The sequence below is a fragment of the Podarcis pityusensis genome (assembly GCF_964106645.2).
Source record: "Podarcis pityusensis genome assembly, chromosome: 12".
Taxonomy (NCBI): Eukaryota; Metazoa; Chordata; class Lepidosauria; order Squamata; family Lacertidae; genus Podarcis; species Podarcis pityusensis.
In genome coordinates, this window is record NC_138037.1 from 29,729,844 (window position 1) to 29,752,287 (window position 22,444).

The following is a 22,444-nucleotide window of genomic DNA, read 5'->3' on the forward strand; positions in this document are numbered from 1 at the left end:
AACAGAATCATAATTCAGTTATCTGTTTAACTCCCTTTTTAGAACATGCACTTTTCTTGATGGCAATAATAATCAACAGAGATAAATTAAATTAATATCTTTACTGATGCAATAAATTAAATCACTGTCTCTCTTTATCTGTCATCGGAGTGCAATATCACACGACAGGCTATCAAAACATTCATTTCTGGGTCAGAGATTCATGTATTAAGTTGGAAGCGTTCCTTATTTCATCTACTATTGTTACATAAATAGTAATGATAAGGACAAGCTGCAATAAAATGTTGCTGTGTGAACAAGATCAGCTCACTTATAAGCTAAAGTGAGCTGCTTGCCTCAAGTGGTGGGTTACCAGGGTGGTGAATCAATGCCTCTAGCCCAGGTGTCAGCAAACTTTTTCAGGAGGGGGCTGGTCCACTGTCCCTCAGACCTTGTGGGGGGCCGGACTATATTTTTGGGGGGGAAAATGAACGAATTCCTATGCCCCACAAATAACCCAGAGATGCATTTTAAATAAAAGCACACATTCTACTCATGTAAAAACATGCTGATTACCGGACCCTCTGTGGGCCGGATTGGAAGGCTATTGGGCCAAATCCGGTCCCCGGCCCTTAGTTTGCCGACCCATGCTCTAACCCATGGGTCGGCAAACTAAGGCCCAGTGGCCGGATCAGGCAAAATTGCCTTCTGGATCCAGCCCGTGGATGGTCCAGGAATTGCTGCGTGGAACATCAGCACGCGTGGGTTGTTTCCCTCTCTCTCACACGGCAGTGGTTGTGCTTCCTCCCTCCCTCCTCCTGGCTTCTCCCTGCCCTGCCTAGAAGAGGAAGGGAGCTGGGCTTTGTTGGTGCCAGCAGCAGGAGCGCTTGAGTGGCCACCATTTAAAGCAGCCCCTCTCCAGACCCTTTCGCGCGCCACTCATCGTCCCTCCGCTGCCAGCCCCTGCCGCTCGCAAGACACAGGTAAGCAGCCACCGGGGTTTGTGGTGCTCTTGATCATTATTTTTTTTCAAAATATAGTCCGGCCCCCCACAAGGTCTGAGGGACAGTGGACTGGCCCCCTGCTGAAAAAGTTTGCTGACCTCTGCTCTAGCCCATTACCAGAGGTGCCAGCTTCTCAGGATGATGAAGCTGATACGATGTCCTGACATGGTGTGTGCAATGTGTGAGGAGCCAAATGCCTTCTGAACATTGAGGGGGGCCAGCTCCCTCAAAAACCCCCACATTTTGGGGGCACTTCAGCCCCTAGGAGCTGGTGCCTATGGCCATCACCCACTGTTTCCACCCCCCATCCCCTGCAGAGCTGCAGTGCCTTTTCGGTGGTGGGGCCCACCCTGTGGAATGCCCTCCCATCAGATGTCAAGGAAATAAACAACTACCAGGCTTTTAGAAGACATCTGAAGGCAGCCCTGTTTAGGGAAGTTTTTAATGTTTGATGTCTTCCATTTTTAATCTGTTGGGAGCCACCCAGAGCGGCTGTGGAAACCCAGCCAGATGGGTAGGGTATAAATAATGAATTATTATAATAATATTATATTATTATTGACCGCTTGCTGCTGCTGGCCAGCCAGTCACTCCCCAATATAAGAACAACAACAACTTTATTATTTATATGCTGCCCATCTGACTGGGTTTCCCCAGATACTCTGTGTGGCTCCCAACAAAATATTAAAAACACAGTAAAACATCAACCATTAAAAACTTCCCTGAACAGGGCTGCCTTCAGATATTTTCTGAAAGTCAAATAGATCCAGTGGTTACAGAAATTATCTACTCAGATTTGATTTCTATAGTCCTTTAGGATCTTGTCCAGGACAGTCTACCTTGATGGGTTTTTTTCCAAGGTCTTAGACAGTGGTTATTCCCTGCTTGGTACCTAAGACTCCCTTTAAATCAGAGGTGGACATCCCATGCCCTTCAATTGCTGTCAGACCCCAAACACCCATCATTCCCAGAGCCATCCTTCCCATTAGGCTTACTGGTGCATTGAGCCAGGGTGCTGGCCTCAGGGGCACCCCAGCAAGTGGGGGAGCTGCGCGGCTTTGCCGGCGGCCTCCCCTTTCCCTGCACGTCCATCAGCTGTGTCCCATCAACCATATGGCTGGCGGGCGTGCAGCTTGCCTCCCAAGCCTCCGCAGGAGGAGAGCGATCCCTGCAGAGGCTTGGGAAAAGGCCGACAACTCTGGGAAGGGGGGGGCGGGCGCCGCCGGAGGGATCTTTGCACCACGGCACTGGATATGCTTAAGACGGGCCTGATCATTCCCCTCCATTTTTCCATTCCAGCTGGGACTGATGGGAGCTGGAGTCCACCAGCACCCTTATTTTAAACAGAGATGCTGTGCTCTTCTGCCTGCCAAGCCGTTGCTCTGTAACTGAGACATGGTCTATTCCCTGCCCCCCAGCCCCGGCCCATCAGCTGATCCCCACATCTTTCCATGCCGTTCCTCTCCTTCCGCTCCTTGGGGACCAGCCATGGACTGTGAGGAAAGGAAAGCACGTGCTTCTTCCAACTCGTTTTCAATGGGTTATAAATAGAAGCAGAAGACTAAGCTTAAGTAAGTGCCTCCTTTAATAAAAGTGTCCCATGTGCCGAAATAGGAAGAAGAAGAAAAACTGTTTTCATGGAAATGTTCAAGAAGTGATTTCAGGAACAATATCGGAAGAGTGATGAGATTATTAATGAGTCAGGCTCACACAGCTGGGCCTGAAAAACAGACTCCGACACTTTCCATTTTAAGATGATTTCCCTCTCTCTCTTTCTCTGTGATTTACTTTGCTTCAGTCTGGTTCTGAATGGGTTTGTACATTGGATAACAGCCAGAATAAGAGAAACACATTTTTTTAAAAAATGCAGTTGTAGCCTGTCCATCTCCCAGGGAAGGGATGAGGCACCTGTGGTCCTCTAAATGTTGCTGGACTACATATCCCATCATTCCCTGCCCATTGGCTATGCTGGCTGGGACTAATGGGAGATGGATTCCAACACCATCTGGAGGGCCTCAGGTCCCTTGCCCCGCCCCAAGGTGTTGGGCTGGGTAAATGCATTATAATTATTTTACCCCAGACAGGGCCACTGCAGGTTTTGAAGGGGGCTTGGGCAAAGTGTTCTAAGGTGCATCTCCCTCACAAGGTAGTGAGTTCAAGTTTGCAATAACAGTTAAAACATAAGAACAGTCTGCTGGGTCAGGACAATAATAAATTTAATAATAATAATAAATTTCATTTATACTCCGCCCTCCCCAGCCAGAGCCAGGCTCAGTGCGGCTAACACCAATAAAATCACAGCAATAACATAATAGGGGGAAAAAACCCAATTTAAAATACAGGTTAAAATGCAATTTAAAATGCAGCCTCATTTTAAAAGTAGCCCATAGATCAAAACCATAAGGGGAGGGAAACATAAGGGTCAGACTGAGTCCAAACCAAAGGCCAGGCGGAACAGCTCTGTCTTGCAGGCCCTGCGGAAAGATGTTAAGTCCCGCAGGGCCCTAGTTTCTTGGGACAGAGCGTTCCACCAAGTCGGGGCCAGTACTGAAAAGGCCCTGGCCCTAGTTGAGACCAATCTAACCACCTTGTGACCTGGGACCTCCAAAATTTTGTCATTTGTGGACCTTAAGGTCCTCTGCGGGGCATACCAGGAGAGGCGGTCCTGTAGGTAGGTCCTGTAGGTACATGGGTCCTAGGCCACATAGTCCAGCATCTTCACTGTGGCCCATCTAGTTCAGCATCTTCACAGTGACCAACCAGATGCCCATGGGGAACCCTCAAACAGTACCTCTCTCGTCTCCTAGGGTTTCCAGCAACTGGTATTTCAAAGCATTACTGTGTAAAGGAGGAGGAAGAGAAAAAGCACATAGCTTAGAAGCCCTCTTCACACCTTCACAGAGATGGTGAACATGGGGCATTGTGGGCGGAAGGAGGTAACACCACTGTATTAGCTACTCATCTTTACACGCGTTATTCATTCATAAAACCAGAACAGAACTTCTGGGGTTTATTCATTCCTGACCACTTTCTTCCATGTTTTGGTCTTGCCTTTGCAACAAGAGCATTAGGATAGGGTGCGCGCATGTTCATAGGAAGTGGTTAAAGGAAAAAGAAAAAGAACAGTTGTGTGCATTTGATACTCTTTTTTTTATTAGGATAAGGAGGGCGATGGGAAAATCTGCATTTTGGTTGAGAAGGGTCATGGCTATCTTATTCCCTATCTCATTCCTTCCTAGACAGCTCTCTTTGATGTTGCAGTTCAAGCATATCACATCAAGCTCTTGTGACACACAGCCAGATGGGAGAGGCTAAAAGTCAGCCCAAGCATCGATTTTGAAAAGAAACAACCCTGGCAGATTCCAGGGATCCATATTTAGTGCTGCTCGCCTGCAGCAAACATCTCAGGCTAGCAATGTTCAGAAACCAATGGGCGGAAGAACAAAGGAGGCAACCTCTTGTAAGGTTCTCGTTGCCGGTGGTCATTTGTCTTTTAATTGTTACAAGCAACAGCAGACAAACTGTTGGAGGCAGTATGTGCCTGAATGCCAGTGTCTGGAAGCCACAGGAGGGCAGAGTACTCTTGTGGTCAGGTCCTGCTAACAGGCATTGTTGTCAGGAGCTCGGCCTACACTCGAGTAGGACCCTGGCAGAGACACATGCCCGACTGGCATGTTCTCTCCCTCCTGGTCGATCGTTTGGGAGCTTCAAAAGCTTTCTTCAGCCCGAACATCACAGCGACCGATGCCAACCAACACCTGCAACCTTAGGGATCCGTAGAGTCTTCGCAGTTCGCGTAACAGACCTCAGCAACTCAGCATTTTGGCTAATCTACTTTATTTACATATAAACACACACAGAGCACTGCAACATGGCTCCCTCTCTCTCTCTGGCATCAGACAGCAAAGAAAAAGACAAAGGACAATAATCCCACTTCATGGAACACAGTAACACAAACATCCTGTCTCCGTCACTTCCCACTTTGTTGAGTCAAAACATATCACGTCATGTGAAAGACAACAATCCCATGACTGCAATCAAGGAGCAGGAATTCTAACAGGCATCTGCTTGGCTACTGTGAGAACAGGATGCTAAACTAGATGGGCCAATGGCCTGAGCAAGCAGGGCTCTTACGATAAAGATGATAAACTAGAGAAAAGCACATGCAGATCAACGATGCTGGTATCTCAAGTAATATCTCTTTGATTCTTCATTTTGGCTGATTAGGTTTTTAATATGTCATTAGCAGTGTATCCTCTATCCTGGTCAACGTCTGAATTTATTTGAAATTGTTACACCCACACACCCACACCTGGTTTTATACATGCAATTGTTTTAATTGATTTTACATTTGCAATTACTTTGTATATGGTTTATATTGTATTGTGAAATTGCTTTGAGATGCTTCATAGGAACCAATTAAGAAATGAAATAACAAAGAAACAAACAAACAAACAAACAAATAAAAGTGTGTAAGTAACTCTTAACAGATAACAGTGAACCATGGTGAGGGAAAAGCATTATTTTTCTGAACTTCTTCCTAGATTGGAGGGGTGGTGGAATCGCTTTCCCTCCAGATCTTTTCTTTTTGGACCAGATGCTTTTGGCACAAGATAGTGCCCTTCACTATATACACACACACACACACACACACACACACACAGGTGCTGACAGCCAAGCTCCTGCTAGGGACTTCTTCTTTGTTCCGGACCAGACAGTCTATTTCTGCTTGGTAACAGCAAGCCTAATGGACCCTTATTATATAGCTCTCTCTGGAAATCATGCCAGTGCTCCTTCAGAATTGGCCGAGAGCTGTGTTGAATCAATGAGGCAGCTGGCACCCTCCCCGGAGACTGAATGCTTTACCTTTTTGATTCATGCGCTCTATGTGAGCAGAGATCCAGGATGCCACGAGTGATTTCTCTTAGAGGCAGGTGAGAACAAAAGAGCTTTGTAAACCCAATTCAATAGAAGCGGCAGACAAGGTGCTCTATTGATTACGAAAATACATACGCAGTCCAGAAGCATTTTCTCCGTAATTGATTTCTGGGCGAGGTGGAGCTGAGAGTCCCAACAAATAAAACATTCCATACCGGGATTGCCCTGCCTATATATATATCAGCAAGTGTGTAGGATTGGCCGCAGCTTCTTATAAACCGAGTTCTTTGCTGAACAACATTTGCCCACTGTAGATTATATACTCAGTCCTAGAAATGATAGATGGAGAGAGATGGATTCTCTTGCATTTCTGGCCATATAAATTCCAGAGAAATGATTACAGAAGCATAGAAGTTCTGGGAGGGAGTTGCCCAAGAGTGATAAAGAGATCTTGGGGGAAACTTACTATTATTGTTGCTATCTTGATTTATGTCCTCTCAAGAAAGCATGTAGAGTTTTATCCTCCTGCTGTTTTTACTGTTCACAACAGCACACTACCCTCAGGTTTGAAGATGGCACGGGAGGCAGTCTTGAACCAATGCCAGCAGTGACTCTCTGTCGGTGCCCAAGAGGTTTGGTAACAAAGCTGAGAAATATGGCTGGGTCATGTTTGACTGAAGAGACCAGACCTATGAGAGGGTGGCTGAGAGCAAAGACTAACTACTTGCTGCCTCCTAGTTAGGTTTGTCTTTTTTCTCTGGAAGGAAGCTTGAATAGCTGCCAAAGCAAACTCTTTTTCATCCCTACCTCCCTTTGTTTCTGGAGAAGATTTATATAATTGCTTGCATTTGGGCCAGGCTTCTTTTAAATGTGGCTGGTGTTTTTGTTTTGTTTTGTTTTGCATGACTCGGGGATAATGTCCATGCAGTCTGAAGGTGAGGGTGCTGGGAGGCAATCTCTCAGTGCTGCTAGGCAGAGAAGCAAATTGTGATTGCAAACCAAAGAATATTTGTCAGGGTGTACAAAGAGGGCGTCTCTTCTTTAGGAAGGCTGGAGTCCAACACTTTGGCGTAGCATATAATTTTCTTATGCTGGGGGTTCATGCTGTGGTTCCAGCAAATATACCTTTGACTCGCATAATCCTTTAATATGCATTTCAGGAAAGGCTTTTAACACATAAAGGTTGCTAGGCAGAAGTTATGAAGAATGCTGACCCTTTCTGTGTTAAGAGAATTAAGCTGAAACAGCAAAATCTAGCCCACCAATGCTTATGTTTACCAAAATACAATAAGCATTTTAAAGACTTTCATTGCCTCCTTTATATAACCTATTTATTAAATTATGGCCTTGCTTGTGACCTTTCTTGTACAGTGGTACCTCGGGTTACATACGCTTCAGGTTACAGATGCTTCAGGTTACAGACTCCGCTAACTCAGAAGTAGTACCTCGGGTTAAGAACTTTGCTTCAGGATGAGAACAGAAATAGTGCTCCAGCGGCATGCCAGCAGCAGGAGGCCCCCATTAGCTAAAGTGGTGCTTCAGGTTAAGAACAGTTTCAGGTTAAGAATGGACCTCCGGAACAAATTAAGTACGTAACCTGAGGTACCACTGTAGATGGCTATCCAGGTTGTTATTTACAGGAGGGTGCTAGCTGGTGTCTAACTCCAGCTGTCCATGTTGTGCACAGGACATAGTATGAGAAGAAGTCTCAAGTGAGACTCCTCTAGCCTTGTTTAAACTAAGGCACATAAAAAAAGCCTGCTGGATCAGGCCAATGGCAAATGACAACATTCTGTCCTCACAAGTGGCCAAGCAGATGCCCGTGGGACTCAAGCCCAAGAGCCCTCTCTCCTCCTGGGGTTTCTAACAACTAGTATTCAGAAGTGTTACAGCCTCCAACCGTCGAGGCAGAGTATAGTCATCATGGTTAGTAGCTCCATTTTGAAAAATAAGCGTATCTTTCTGCATAATTTTTCCCTGGCTAATTGTTAAGCGGGCCAAGGATGTATACAGGGCACTGATGCTCCCACCCACCCACTTATAAACTTATACACTTGAATTTCTAGTGAAAGGTGAGCTTCTGCACCCACACAGAAGTCATGGCCCACACACAGCCCAGCCGTAAACTTATTGGCCATTTCCCCTTCCACCCATTACAGCTTTTATTTCATCTCAATAGGATGGAGGTGTGTTTCTCCTTCCCAAATTGATGATGGCATCTAAAACACTGGATAGCCCATCCCAGGCATTGGTAATCTCTTTAAGTGGTTCCATATTTCCCAGGCACCTTTCTTCTTCGATCTTTCCGCAGGGCCTGCAAGACAGAGCTGTTCTGCCTGGCCTTATGTCTTCCCTCCCCTTACGGTTTTGATCTATGGGCTACTTTTAAAATGAGGCTGCATTTTAAATTGCATTTTAACCTGTATTTTAAATTGTTTTTCTGTTCTTTTCTCTCTCCCCCCCATTATGTTTCTATTGTAATTTTACTGATGTTTGCCGCCCTGAGCCTGACTGTGGCCAGGGAGGGAGGGGTATCAATAAAATTTATTATTATTATTATTATTTCTCCCACCTAATTTTCCTTGCATGATGTCACTTTCCTCTCCGCCTTTGCTTGCCATCTCATTCCCTATCAGCCGATACACGATGGTGCAACAGGTGTTTCAATTTTGAGCCTTCTGCGGTTGGACATCAAAAGATGTCTTTCCTCATGTTCTCTTTCTTCTCTGCCAGTCCCTGCTTCTGGGCCTTCCCTGCTCCCCGTTTTTTTACAGTGGCCTTTCCTTGGTTCCACCCCACACCTTGCCATCAACTCGCATGCATTTTCTATTTGCGCACCTCACCTTTGCCAGGAGGACTTTGCTCTTGCCACATCAGACGTTTTCCCTGCCTTATTCGAAACACTGCCTGCATCCCCCTTTACACTTGATAAGAACCCCTCTGGTTGGCAACTCAGTTGACACTGTTTAGCATTTCCTGGAAGAGTGGTGGCATTCAGAGTGGCTGCACAGAATAAGACAAACAAGTAGTGTTATGTATGACAGGTATAGCACTGCTCACAACAATTCTGTGAGGTAGGTTAGGCCCAGAAACAGGCTGGCCCAAGGTCACCTAAGGTCAGCTTTGGGGCTGAGTGGGGATTTGAACCCGTGTCTTGTTCCGACACTAACCACTGCACCACATTGGCTCTCTATGGCTCCCAAGACATTTTTTTGCTGCTTGAGGCAAAGGACAACTTCCCCATTCCACATACAGAATCCAAATAGATGGACAATTGAATCTTCTTTCTTATGCTTTAAGAGCATAAGAAGAGCATGTTGGATCAATCCAGTGGCCTATCTAGTCCAACGTCTTGTTCTCACAATGACCAGCCAAGTGTCTATGGGAAGCTGTCAGGCTTCGGGGAAATGGATCCCTCCCCCAGTGGCAGTAATTAAGCAGATCAAATGAAAGGAGCGCTCTTACACTGCTCTTACAGTGAGAGACAAAGGAATTAATATGTCTCTAAAATGGCGTTGCTTCCAGTTAAGGTTCACCCCTTCTGTCCCCATTAATCTACGTCACTCCTACGTCATGTAATCTGAGTTTGTGGCCTCTGAGCTTTCTGTTCTACTACTCTCAGAGCCCGTCTAGTCCTAGGTGAAGGGGAGTCCAAGGACACTGAATCTGCCAGCTGTCTTTTTCCTGGTGTTCCCTCTTCTAGCTGTTCCTCACCCAGTATTTCCTAGCTTTCCCCCTCTGGACTATGCCCCTCTGCAAACCACCCTTCTAAATCAATATTGTCCTCCTGCCCTTGGGAAGGTTCAGGAGAAGAGAGGGGTGGCTCCCACAATTTCTCCTCAGTCCAGCCCCTTACAGAAGCCCACAAACAGGCCCTGGACACAGTAGCACTCTCCCCTCCTGTGGTATCCAGCAACCGGTATTCAGAAGCATACCTGCCTCTGACCATGGAGGCAGATTATACTCATCATGCTAAACCATGGTTTCAGCCTCTAAACAGGGCAGACTTCGGTCTTTCAAATATCAGTGGCACCCTGATTGAGGCCAAAATTTGGTACCTCTGCCAGAGAACCAGTGTGGTGTAGTGCTTAAGAGCAGTAGACTCGTAATCTGGTGAACCGGGTTCATGTCTCTGCTCCTCCACATGCAGCTGCTGGGTGACCTTGAGCTAGTCACACTTCTCTGAAGTCTCTCAGCCCCACTCACCTCACAGAGTGTTTGTTGTGGGGGAGGAAGGGAAAGGAGAATGCTAGCCGCTTTGAGACTCCTTGGGGTAGTGATAAGCAGGATATCAAATCCAAACTCCTCCTCCTCCTCCTCCTCCTCCTCCTCCTCTTCTTCTCCTCACCTTCTGTTCTGCTCAATTCACTATGACAGAGTTGTTCTGCCCTACAGTGCCCTCTAGGCTTGGTGCCCAGTGTGGAGGAACTGCTCGGGTTGCCCTAAATCTGCCTCTACCCTAAACTATCATGCCATTCATGTTTCAAAGTTGCTTCTGTGCTTTCATTTTCAGTCTGCTCTGCTTAAGTCAGCTCAATTCAGGCTTGAACTTGGAGATGGGTGGGGCAGACATTAAGAGTATAAGATGCGTCTGTTGGGTCAGGCCAGTGGCCCATCTAGTCCAGCATCCTGTTCAGGGGCGTCTTGCCCATAGAGGCAAGTGGTGTGGGGCACCAAATTCTGGAGGGCGCCAGGAAAGAGGCGGAGGCTGGATGCGACTGGAGCCGCCCTCCAGCCACTGCCCCCCTCCTCCAGCCCCACAAAGCTACTGGCAGCGCCGTAGAAAGGTCGGCAACTCTGGGAAATGGGAGCGGGGGGGGGGAGGCACCGCCGGAGGGATCTTTGCACCAAGGCAAAGATATACTTAAGATGGCCCTAATCTTGTTCTCACAATGGCCAACCAGATGCCAATGGGAAGCCGTAAATATTGGAGATTGGGCATCTGAGTACAGCAAGGTAAAAGGAACACAGGACAGCATCCCACATAGCTGTATTCTTGCCAGTGCTCTCTGTTCAACACAATTCACTGCCCAAGGCATTTTCCTCCCTCTGCCTAGTGGTAAGCCAAAGATACTGCTATATAAAGCAACATTGCTAAAACACGGGCAATGCAACAACAATAACCCATTTGTGGAAAGAGCAGCTCCCGGAAAATTAGTTTGTTGGAACAAAGGGGTGACAAAGTCCATTAAAAAAACCAACAACTTTTTGTGCAAAATATACAAAATATTGTTATAAGCAGAAAGATATACAGCAGATCCACAGATAAAATAATCATATAAACTTACAGAACCACTTACAGATTTACGAGAACAATCTAATAGCTCATCTTCATTTATATGGAATGGTGTGATTGTTCTGTTTTTTATGAGTACAAAGAGACTAGGAAAAATTGTTATGTTTATATTTCAATTACTCTAAATTTATGGAAAGATTTTGCAAGAACAAGGTGGATTATATTCTATCATACTATGTTATACTATAGCTGTGTCTTCTGTGTAAAGAACTTAGATTAATTTGATCTTGTGCTTTATTGTTCCAATAAAATACAAATAAACTCTATTTTTCAATGACCTGATTGCCTTTTTGCCGGCCTCCTCTAAATCTAATAAAGTCACCCATCTATTTCCCAAACTTTAACCAATCAGGAAGCAAGAGAAGGTAGCATGGTTTTTTCCCCATTTTTGACAGGTCACCTTACAGAGACCATTGTTAAAGGGAGCAAGGATTTTGCATTGCACACTGAATACAAATACTGTATACTCTTGACCTGAAAGCAGAGGGAGAGAGACTGGTGTAGAAGGAAATATTTTAGGAGAGCACCCGCTATCACTCACTGCCTCTTGAAATCATTTCTAAGCCCTGTCTTCTCCTTTATGTATATAAATGCCATTTAGATTACTGTATTTTTCGCTTTATAAGACGCACCAGACCATAAGACGCATCTAGTTTTTGGAGGAGGAAAACAAGAAAAAAAAAAATGCTGTTCTAGCTTCTGGGATAGCTGCACAGCCTGCATTCGCTCCATAAGATGCACACAAATTTCCCCTTACTTTTTAGGAGGGAAAAAGTGAGTCTTATAGAGTGAAAAATACGGTATTTAGGGTTGAACGGTGAACTATCTACAAATTTGGTTTAGTATAAAATAAAATTCTAAGAATTTGCCATCACTTTCAGATTTCAGACTAAGAAGCAGTGTGGTAAGTCTAATATGCACAGCGCAAACAGATCGGCCGTTTCCCATTCTGGATCAGTTTGTTCAGATGTGTTCACTTGCAGCTTCGTCGTGTCCCGTCCCCCCTGCCCCAGATTTGTTTTTTAAACATGAAAAGTTTGCATTTAAATTCTACACCTTTCCTCTCAAAGTATGCATTTTCCTGTGCTTTTGGGAAGTAGGGGCACAGAATCAAAACTGCATCGCAACATTCAGAGAAACGTGTGATCTGATTGATAGATGCATTCTGATTACTATGTAGTCCTGGCCAGTGAATTAGGCTTTAAATTGCAGACTCAACAAATTTCTCCTCTTTCCTTAATACAATGCAGCAGATAGTTACAGAGATACAATACCACTCGGTATCATTAGATGATTAAACTTCTCCAAAGTGGGATATACAAGAACAGGGTCAAGAGGCATTATTTTTGGAAGGGATGCTATTCCCTGCCCCCATGGTCCCTTCCCATCCCTTGTGTGCGCTGTCTTCTTCCAGTTCCCTTCTTCATTGTGTATGGAGATGATGAAGTTCCTTGTTCAAAGTCTCCTGCTTCCTCTCTCCTTCTCCAGCATCCCCTTGTCACGCGAGTCTCCCCTCCATACTTTGCATTAGCAATTTCCTGCTTGGCTGCTCCTCCACTATAAAACAAACTGGGAGATTTAGCGATCTCGCAGCACAGGTTGAGTAACAGCTCTTCCATTTCCTTTTCTGACAAAAATCTGCACCTCTCTCTCGCCTCGCGGAAGCCCTCGGCCTCTGTAAGTTCAGACTTCAGAAGCGTTGAGAGCAGAACAGCCAGGAAATCTGGCGGGGAGGGAGAAAGAGCGGCGTCAGCCATTTTAAAAAGGCTTTGTTCGTTCCCATCTCCTCCACGCCATGGCTTGATTCTGTGTAACGTGCTTCTAATTGCCTAAGCACCTGCGCTATGAAAAGAGATGTATTTTCAGTGCCGATGAGCTATATATAGTAGGCATGCAAATATTGGCTTAATGCAGTCATTTAGAAAAGGCTCCATTTTGTGTACATGAAGGTTTGTGCCCAAGCTGAAGCCTTGCCTTATGCTTCTGAAAGCAGCTGGAGCCAGACATCAGGGGAAATTCCTAGGCTGGTCTAGTGAGAGTTTAGCGAACCTGGATTTCTCTCTCTCTCTCTTGGATGTCCTATGAATGTAAGAAAAGCTCTGCTGGATGAGACCCAAGGCTAAAAGTACCAGTGTTTGGTTTCCTACAGTGGCCAACCAGATGCCTAGGAGAGGCCCACGAGCAGGACACCAAGGCCACAGCCCTCTCCTGCTCCACAAATTCTGCTATGGTGCCCAGGGACTGTTTGAATTTTGGGTACCCCACTTCCATTGGCCGATTTGGCTAAAAACTAGAACTTTCCAAGGGCTCCAGAGGCTCCCCTGACAGAGTAGGCCTATCCAACGGCTTTCTGTGACAGTGTGACACAATGATGTCAACGTACAGGGTGGTTTAGGAGGCCTCTGCCCATATATGGTGTGATGATATAATAACATCTTCAGTGAAGGAAGCTTCTGCCTAAGCCGCTCAGAACTGTGAGCAAAACTGTAAGATTCCGTTAACGCCTGAGGTGAAGCCAAGTCCAACTAAAAATCTTGTCTTCAAATCTCAAAAACTGAATGTGTGAACCTGCTGGTCTTCTACAATGTTCTCTATAAGGAATTAATTCTCTTACTAACATTCTGGAAAGGTTGTAAAACTGTATTTCATCGTGCTTTTAGGATTTCTCCATGGAATAATTTTTCTGACAATCTGATACATGATTTTTTTTTTTTAAATAGGCTTTTTGTGTTTAATATTATTTTAGGCTTTGTTTTTCGCTCTGCTCTAAGATTATTTGAATTACGCAGGAAAAGTGGGGTAGAAATGCCTTTATTTTATTTTAAGACAAAATAAAGTAGCTTTTCTTTCTTCTTCATGTAAGTGTGGACTCAGCTTACATTAGTCAATAAACAGCATTTTGAATGCGTTATAAACATGCAACACCAGATGGTGCCGTAGAGCAGAAAACTTTTCTATGCGGTTTTGCATAGCGTTTTTCTTCTTTTGTTATAACGATTTGATTTCTGACTTATTTACATCTTTTTTCCCCCAGGATGGTGTCAGAATGGGAGAAAAGAGGAAGTGGGGTGGTTCAAAGTGGCACACAATGTATAAACTGAACAATAAACGTAGCAAGTAAAAAATACTGGAAATGGTCGCAAATAATTATAATATCAAAAAGCTATGACCGTTCCTGGACTGGGATAGCCTTACCACAGTGGTCCATGCACCAGTAACCTCGTACCTTGATTACTACAACACATTTTACATGCAGCTGCCCTTGGATCTGGTCCAAAAGCTGTTTCTAGTGCAGAATGAGGTGGCCAGACTGCTCACAGGACGGGAATTTCATTAGGTCACGATGTCCCTAAAAAGATGGGTTTCTGCTAGGTCATGGTGTTCTTTATTGGCTAGTTTTAATTGCCAATTTTAATTGCCAATTATTCTTTACGTTGGATGGTGAGGTAAGTGTTGTTCGTTCTAAAGATTTATTGCTTACCACAGATACTGTAGAAGCGTTTAAGGCTTAGTTATAAGAAAGCTAGGCATTTCTTGGGTTGCTTGTGTGTAACAGAGAGAGCTGGATTTGAATCTGGCTGAGGAAAGTTTGCTATCCCAGCAATGAGGTTTGGGACCTGTTCCATTTCATGTGTCATTTGCTCAGACAGAGGTAGAGTCTGTAACACAGAGGGGTGTCTGTAACACTTCCTTCTCTAGATCCTGTTAGCATCCTGTGCATCACCCTGAAAAGCCCTTGGTTTTAACATTAACCAAATGTACTGCCTAGAAAGTGCTGCCACAAAAAAGATGCAATACTGGATTAGGGGCAGTGCCGGATTTATGTATAGGCTAAGTAGGCTGAAGCCTAGGTCCTCTAAATCGAGGGGGCCTCCCCAGCCCCCCAGCGGGCAGTCTCCCCTCTCCCAAAATTGCAAACCCAAGACTTCATGCAAGGGCAGGGCGACTCAGGCCCAGCAACTATTAGACTCAGGGCTAGCCAGTGGGGCCCAACTTGATTTTTTTTTTTTTTTTGTAGGGCCCCAGTTTCACAGCCAAACTCTGCAAAATCTTATAGATATAAATAAAATCCATCTAGATTGCCCTGGTGCAGGGGCCCCCTAGGAGTGGCCCGTGGGGCCCAATTTGGCCCAATTGCTCCAATTGCCTCCAGCCTGCCGGCAATTTTGTTAATAACTGTCACTCAATTTTGTTTATAACATTCTTCCATTTACTTCTAGTTGTGAGGGTGGGGGATGGGGAGGGGCCTCAGAAGTGGAGGAGCCTAGGGCCTCTCTTCATCTAAATCCGGCCCTGATTAGGGGACACAGTTCCGTCTTTGGCCATTACAACGCAAAACACTGGCTTGCACCAATGGTGGTTAGAACTGATGGCAAGCTGCTGGGGAGCTACATCAAGCCAACTGATGCTTGCTAGGCCATCTTAACCCTTTCTTTGATCATTATCTGAGATTGGTCAGAATAGTCTACTGGGGGCCAAAGACCTATTTGCTCTGCCATAACGGGGCCATTCTCAGCCTTGCCTTTCCCCCCTGATAACAGCAAAACAAAATGATCTTAAGTGTCAGGAGCGATGCCTCAATGCCGTCCCCATCCGCTGCTTCAGGAGGATTTGGGGTATCACACGGCAGAACAGAATTCCAAAGGTGTGAGAGAGCCAGTGTGGTGTAGTGGTTAAGAGCGGTGGACTTGTAATCTGGTGAAGCGGGTTCGCTTCCCTGCTCCTCCACATGCAGCTGCTGGGTGACCTTGGGCTAGTCACACTTCTCTGAAGTCTCTCAGCCTCACTCACCTCACAGAGTGTTTGTTGTGGGGGAGGAAGGGAAAAGGAGATTGTTAGCCGCTTTAAGACTCCTTCTTGTAGTGATAAAGCGGGATATCAAATCCAAACTCCTCCTACTCCTCCTCCTCCTCCTCCTCCTCCTCCTCCTCTTCTTCTTCTTCTTCTTCATCTTCATCTTCTCCCAAGTACACATTCCCAGCACGTTTGCACTCCGTCTCAGTGACATGGTCATGTCCACAGGATCCACAAAGACGTGCTCTACAGGGAGCTGGTTTCAGGCACCGGGCCAATTGGCAGACCAAATATGCATTATAAACAGGACTTTTTCAGCTGGAACTCACTGGAACTGAATTCCAGCACCTCTCAGGTGGGTGCCATTGCCATTATAAGAGAACAAGGGTGGGTTCCGGAGCCTCTTTTTCCAGAAAAATAGCACTGATTATAAAGATGCCTGCAAACATGACATGAAAGATGGCAACATTAACCCTGCCATGTGGGGGCAACCTTTGCAGATGACTGCAGTGCCTGGAGACAGGCAGTCAAGTCTTGTATCCATAGCAGTGGCCAGAGGAGAAATGACCGTTGGGAGGAGTGCAGAGAGAAGGAACGCCATGGTGCATCTGCAGCAGCACAACCAAACGCCTTCATCTGCCCCAGCTGCAATAAAACATGTCTCTCCTGCATCAGTCTCTCCAGCCACAGCAGGCGCTGCAACCTTCCAACAGCTTGACCTCACCCCCAAAAGTGCATTTTTTTCATTGTTTCCTGAGAAAGACGGATGCCAACCTTAACCTCTGTAAACTTTTTGGGATGGGGTGGGGCTGTATTGTTCAGAATTAAAGACTGGCTGAGGTTTCTTTGTTCAGAGAACAGGTATAACAGCATTTATCATTTTAAAAAATACTGTACTTGAGAATGCTTGAGAGTTTCCTTTTCAGGCTCTGAGTAATTGGGCTCGAACTCTGATAGACAGTTTCAGTGTCTGTCTTTGACTGTCAGGCTTGAGGGCTGTTGATAATAGTTTAAAACGTAAATGTTTCAAAGCAATTGTGTGTATGTGTGTGTATTAAAATCAAAGTTATCCTGCGCCACACCAGCTACATCTAGATCTGCATGTCTTCATGTTATCCTGTTGTCTGGCGGACGGCTATTACTACATGATATTAAACATTGCCACAAGATGGCGGTAGAGGATTATAGCAATGCCGTGCAATTAAGAGGGCTTTGTAAATCACATCCTTGTCCAAGTCAAAATAAGAAAGGACTTTTACATTAAATGATGCAAGTCTTGAAAATCGGTCGTTGCTCTTTATTCAGATGTGCCTTCTCTGCCTCGACTGTTGTTGTTTTTTTACAATTCTGTAAAAAGTGACACAAAGAAGGAACAAAACACTGTACAGAACATTTCAAAACATATTTCTTTTAAAAAATGTGATTATACCTTTTTTTTGCTACTTATCTGTTGTCAAGAGCTGCCTTTCACTCCCTTTGGTGAGGAGGAAGGGCTGGTCACAAATTTGAAACAAACAAACAAACAAACAAACAAACAAACACACAAACACATAATAAAAGTAAAACTGGTTTAGGGGAAGAGGGAGGTGAGTTGAATACCATGCTTGAGCTCTTTATGGTCTGGCTGGTGGGATTCTCAAACAGCAGCACTCCTACTGGGAGGAAAAGTTACACTGCAGCTTTTTGTTGCAGCGCCAACTTGTGTCTAGAAGATGCCAAATATTGGAGTCAGAATAATGAAACCATAGAATTGTAGAGTTGGAAGGAACCCCGAGGTTAATGTACTCGAAATGTTGATTTCAGATCTCCAGTGTGTACACGTTGGGGAGAAGGAGCCCAACTCTGCTGTATTGCCTTTCCAAGCCAGAGGGACACAATCTCTCATGGACAACCTTCCAGGGGTGAGGCTGACTAGAGACAAAAATGGACAGAGCAACATACCTTTGTCCAGGAGGCTCCGTTCCAGCTATGCAAAAGGCAGAGCTTTCTACACACACACAAGCACACTTGTCCCTCCATCCAAGCAAACAAGCAAAAAAAGCATCACCCCAGTTGAATCACCCACTCCAGCCAGGCCAAATCACCAGCATGGGGTGGCATGGAGAGAATCTCAAGGGTCAAACAGAGAGGCCCGGAGGGCTGGGTTGGGGGCCTAAGATTCCCCACACCTGCTGCATAGTCTGTGCCCCTATCAAGGTGGCTTGAGTAGGGCTCCTGCTTCAATCTCTGTTCTCTTCAGCAGCAGCCATCTGGGAAGAGTGGGGAAGGGCAGCCTGTCGAACAGCTCTTACTGTCAGAAAGTTCTTCCTGATGTTTAGTCGGACCCTCCTTTCATGTAACTTGAAGCTCTTGGTTCGAGTCCTACTCTCCAGAGCAGGAGAAAACAAACTTGTTCCCTTTTCCACATGACAGCCCTTGAGATGGGTATCATATCTCCTCTCAGTCTCCTCATTTCCAGGCTAAACATATCCAGCTTCTTCGACCGTTCCTCATAAGGCTTGGCTTCCAGACCCTTGATCATCTTGTTTGCCCTCCTCTGCCCACATTCCAGCTTGTCAATATCCTTCTTAAACTGTGGCGCAGAACTGTGGGTGACCTCCACATTGGAAAGCCAAGTGAACGAAGTCATGGATTCTATTGATGCAACTTGTGGTTCTCTAGCAGCGAGGCCTGTTGGATTCCTCCCATCCTGGGTAGGGCAGCTGAAACAAGCCAACGATCAGAAAAGGTCTCGGTTCATTGCCTCTATGAATGCACGCAACTAGCACTTCTATTAAAATGTCCAGAAAAAAATTATATTTTTAATGTGTGGCATTCAACCATGAAAAGGGACACTAGACAGGATTAAAAAAGAAAGAAAAAGTAATGTAATTTCAAAGTCAGAAGAGACGGGGATGGTACTAAGGGTGAGAATGGTCTTATATTTATACGCAACAGTAGCGGCAAGGCTATTGATTGCGAAAAACTGGAAAAGTGGTATAATACCGACAAAAACAGAGTGGCTTGCCAAATTATTGGAGTATTACAATATATCCAAAACAATGGAAGAAATTGGAAGGATTTCAAAAGAAAAGATAGATAGGGACTGGAAGGTGTTTAAAAGATACTTGCAAAATCATATCGAAAACTCAGAACTCCTATTAGAATAAACAAGTTCCGTTTCAAATACTGAAATATCGAATAAGATGGATAACAATGTGTAATAGAAAAAGAAGTATGAAATTAGGCTAAAGGTGTGTGAAAGAAAGTAATAGAAGTGGAAAGAAATTGTAATTGAGTAGATTGGAAGTCAAACACAAAGATGGGGTGAGGGGTGGTGGATGGTGATGGGGAAAGGAATTATTTGTGGGATTGAGTGTAAGTATGTTTGAACACTTTTAAGGATTGTATGAAATGTATGTTTGTATGCTTGTATATGTGTATTAATGATGAACTATTTTAACAACAAAAACTTATTAAAAAAAGAAAGAAAGAAAGGGTGAGAATGGTTTCCTTGCTCCGTAATTCAAATCATTTTCATAAATTAAATTAAAAGTGAGCAGGAAGCAGAAAAACATGTCGCCGGCTTTTATTTATTTATTCCGACTTAGCCAGATGTGCTGCAGTTTGGGAAGAAACTGCAAGCAATGGATTGATGGCAACTGCATCTATTGACCCAGACAGGGGACTGAAGTGGGCTTGGCAATCGTTCACTCGCTGAATTACAGCAAAAGGGTAAGGATGCATATTGTTTCAAAAAGATATCACACAGAATGTGGACATGGTGGTTTCAATTTACGGCTAGCCATGGAATTGGCTCCATCAATAACATCAGGAGGGACAGGACTGGTGGATAGATGTCCAATACTCTTCCTTGAGCCACAGTCACGTTAATCTGAAGAGCTAGTATCTAAAATAGCTAAGGGTGTTTTCACAATGAAAGCTAAAATGCACCCTTTAGACCAAATCAACCCCAGGGCTAATTTAATGCTTTATGACATACAGCTAATAGCTCAATTAGTTACTTAGCAGCCCAGCCGTACCCATGGCTACTTAAAAGGAAGCCCCATCGAGTTCAGAGAAACTGAGGGGTCATATACCCTTTTTCTTGACCTGTATTTTGATCATATCATGTACTGATTAATTCCCCAGGGTCCAAGAGCTTTCCTCGTTGCCTCATGAAAAATTGCCTGCTGAAATGGGTTTTATCAGATGCATGGAAAAACCTGAAGAGAGGTTTTGCTTACCAAGCTCTTGATACAGTGGGCAAAATCAGATTTTCCTAAGTCACAGCCACAGAAAAATGAGAAAAGCTCTTGGACCCCGGGGGAATTAATTGGTATACAATCTGATTACTATGTGGGGCAAATGAAGGTGTGGCTGAGCCCTTACTCTCAGGTAAGTTGGTTTAGGAGTGCAACCTAATTGATTTTTTAATTTTTTTGATAAATTAAAAAAGGCAACCGGATATTGCTAACAAGCCTCACCCTTCACACCACGTCATCGCAGCAGCACTGCTTGCTAGGGATGGAGAAATCCATTGTTTGCAGTTTCTAAGTCCTGCCCCCAATCTGCAGTTTGCCACATTTCAACATCACTTTTCAATTTATGTTGTTGTTGTTGTTTAGTCGTTTAGTCGTGTCCGACTCTTTGTGACCCCATGGAAGAGCACGCCAGGCACTCCTGTCTTCCACTGCCTTCTGCAGTTTGGTCAAACTCATGCTGGTAGCTTCAAGAACACTGTCCAACCATCTTGTCCTCTGTCGTCCCCTTCTCCTTGTGCCCTCAATCTTTCCCAACATCAGGGTCTTTTCCAGGGAGTCTTCTCTTCTCATGAGATGGCCAAAGTATTGGAGTCTCAGCTTCAGGATCTGTCCTTCCAGTGAGCACTCAGGGCTGATTTCCTTCAGAATGGATAGGTTTGATCTTCTTGCAGTCCATGGGACTCTCAAGAGTCTCCTTCAGCACCATAATTCAAAAGCATCAATTCTTCGGCGATCCGCCTTCTTTATGGTCCAGCTCTCACTTCCATACTGTATCTATTTTAAAGATCCAAATGAAAATCAGTGTTTCTCCCAAAGTGTACATTTCAGCAAGCATACCAACCGAAGTGACCTTCTCCCTGCCCTGACTTGTAATGGCTTATAAAGTTCACAAGATGGTGAAGTTCACCTGGGTAAAGGGAGACCAACAGGAAGGGCTAGCAGGAAACGCCTCCAGGTGTGCCAACATTCCAGGCTATTGTCAGAGGTATTATACCTTTGAATCCCAGTTTCTGGGAGTCACAGGTGGGCAGAGTGCAGGTTTCCCATGGGCATCTGGTTGGTCACTGTGAGAACAGGGTGCTGGACTACATGGGCCATTGGCCTCATCCAGCAGGCTTGCCTTACGTTCTTATGGAGAGTAAAAATCACAGCTTTTCCTGAGAGTGTTTTGAGAAAGCTGTTAGTCTCATAGACTTCGATCCCTGAATGACAACAGGTTCTATGAGGGTCATTTCCCATCTTATACAGTCACAACACAAGACTGAGGCAGCAATTTGGGGGGCAGTCTTTGCCAAATCTAAGCATATAATAAGGAAGGGCTAATAATACACACTAATATTTCCCACCCAAGGGCATGTGTATGCCTAACAAGCCTCTTCTAATCTCTTGCCATTCCTAAATTTTCTTTGAGAAAACATGTTCAAGCTCTCACCAATGCAATAGCATGTCTCATTAAACAGGAGAATATGTCTATATCTGTTTCTATATGTACACTGTGCTGTACCCCACAACCTTACTGTACCACCAACCCTACTGTATGCTTGAGAAATGTGGACCACTTATAAACGCCATCTCCAACTCCTTGAAAGATTCCATCAACGCTGTCTCTGAAAATTTTTACGCATCACTCGGGAAGACAGGTGAATTAATGCCAGTGTACTGGAAGAAGCAAAGATCACCAGCGATTCTTCAACATCAACTTTGTTGGACTGGTCATGTTGTGTGAATGCCTGTTTATCGTATTCCAAAGCAACTACAGTGGTACCTCGGGTTAAGTACTTAATTCGTTCTGGAGGTCCATTCTTAACCTGAAACTGTTCTTAACCTGAAGCACCACTTTAGCTAATGGGGCCTCCTGCTGCCGCCGTGCCGCCGGAGCACAATTTCTGTTCTCATCCTGAAGCAAAGTTCTTAACCCGAAGTAATATTTCTGGGTTACTGGAGTCTGTAACCTGAAGCATATGTAATCTGAAGCGTATGTAACCTGAGGTACCACTGTACTCTATTCTGAACTTAAAAATGGTAAGCATAATGCTGGTGGTCAACAAAAGAAGTTTAAAGACTCTCTCAAGGCAAATCTAAAAAAGAGTAGTATAAACACTGACAACTGGGAAACACAGGCCAGTGAGCGCTCCAATTGGAGAACAGCCTTTACCAAAGCTGTCATGGGTTCTGAAGACGCTTGAACTCAGGACGCAAGGGAGAAACATGCTAAGAGGAAGGCATGCTTGGCAAACCCTCACCATGAT

At 44.9% G+C, this 22,444-nt stretch overlaps 1 long non-coding RNA gene across 1 annotated transcript in view; it reads right to left on the reverse strand.

The window, feature by feature from the left end:
- Positions 1-995: 995 nt before the first annotated feature.
- The window catches only part of LOC308459640, a 215,621-nt gene continuing 194,172 nt past the window's right edge, over positions 996-22,444 (reverse strand). Inside the window, exon 2 of the long non-coding RNA XR_013978253.1 lies at positions 996-1,081. This is a non-coding gene — a long non-coding RNA (uncharacterized lncRNA). The remainder of the gene's footprint in view (positions 1,082-22,444) is intronic.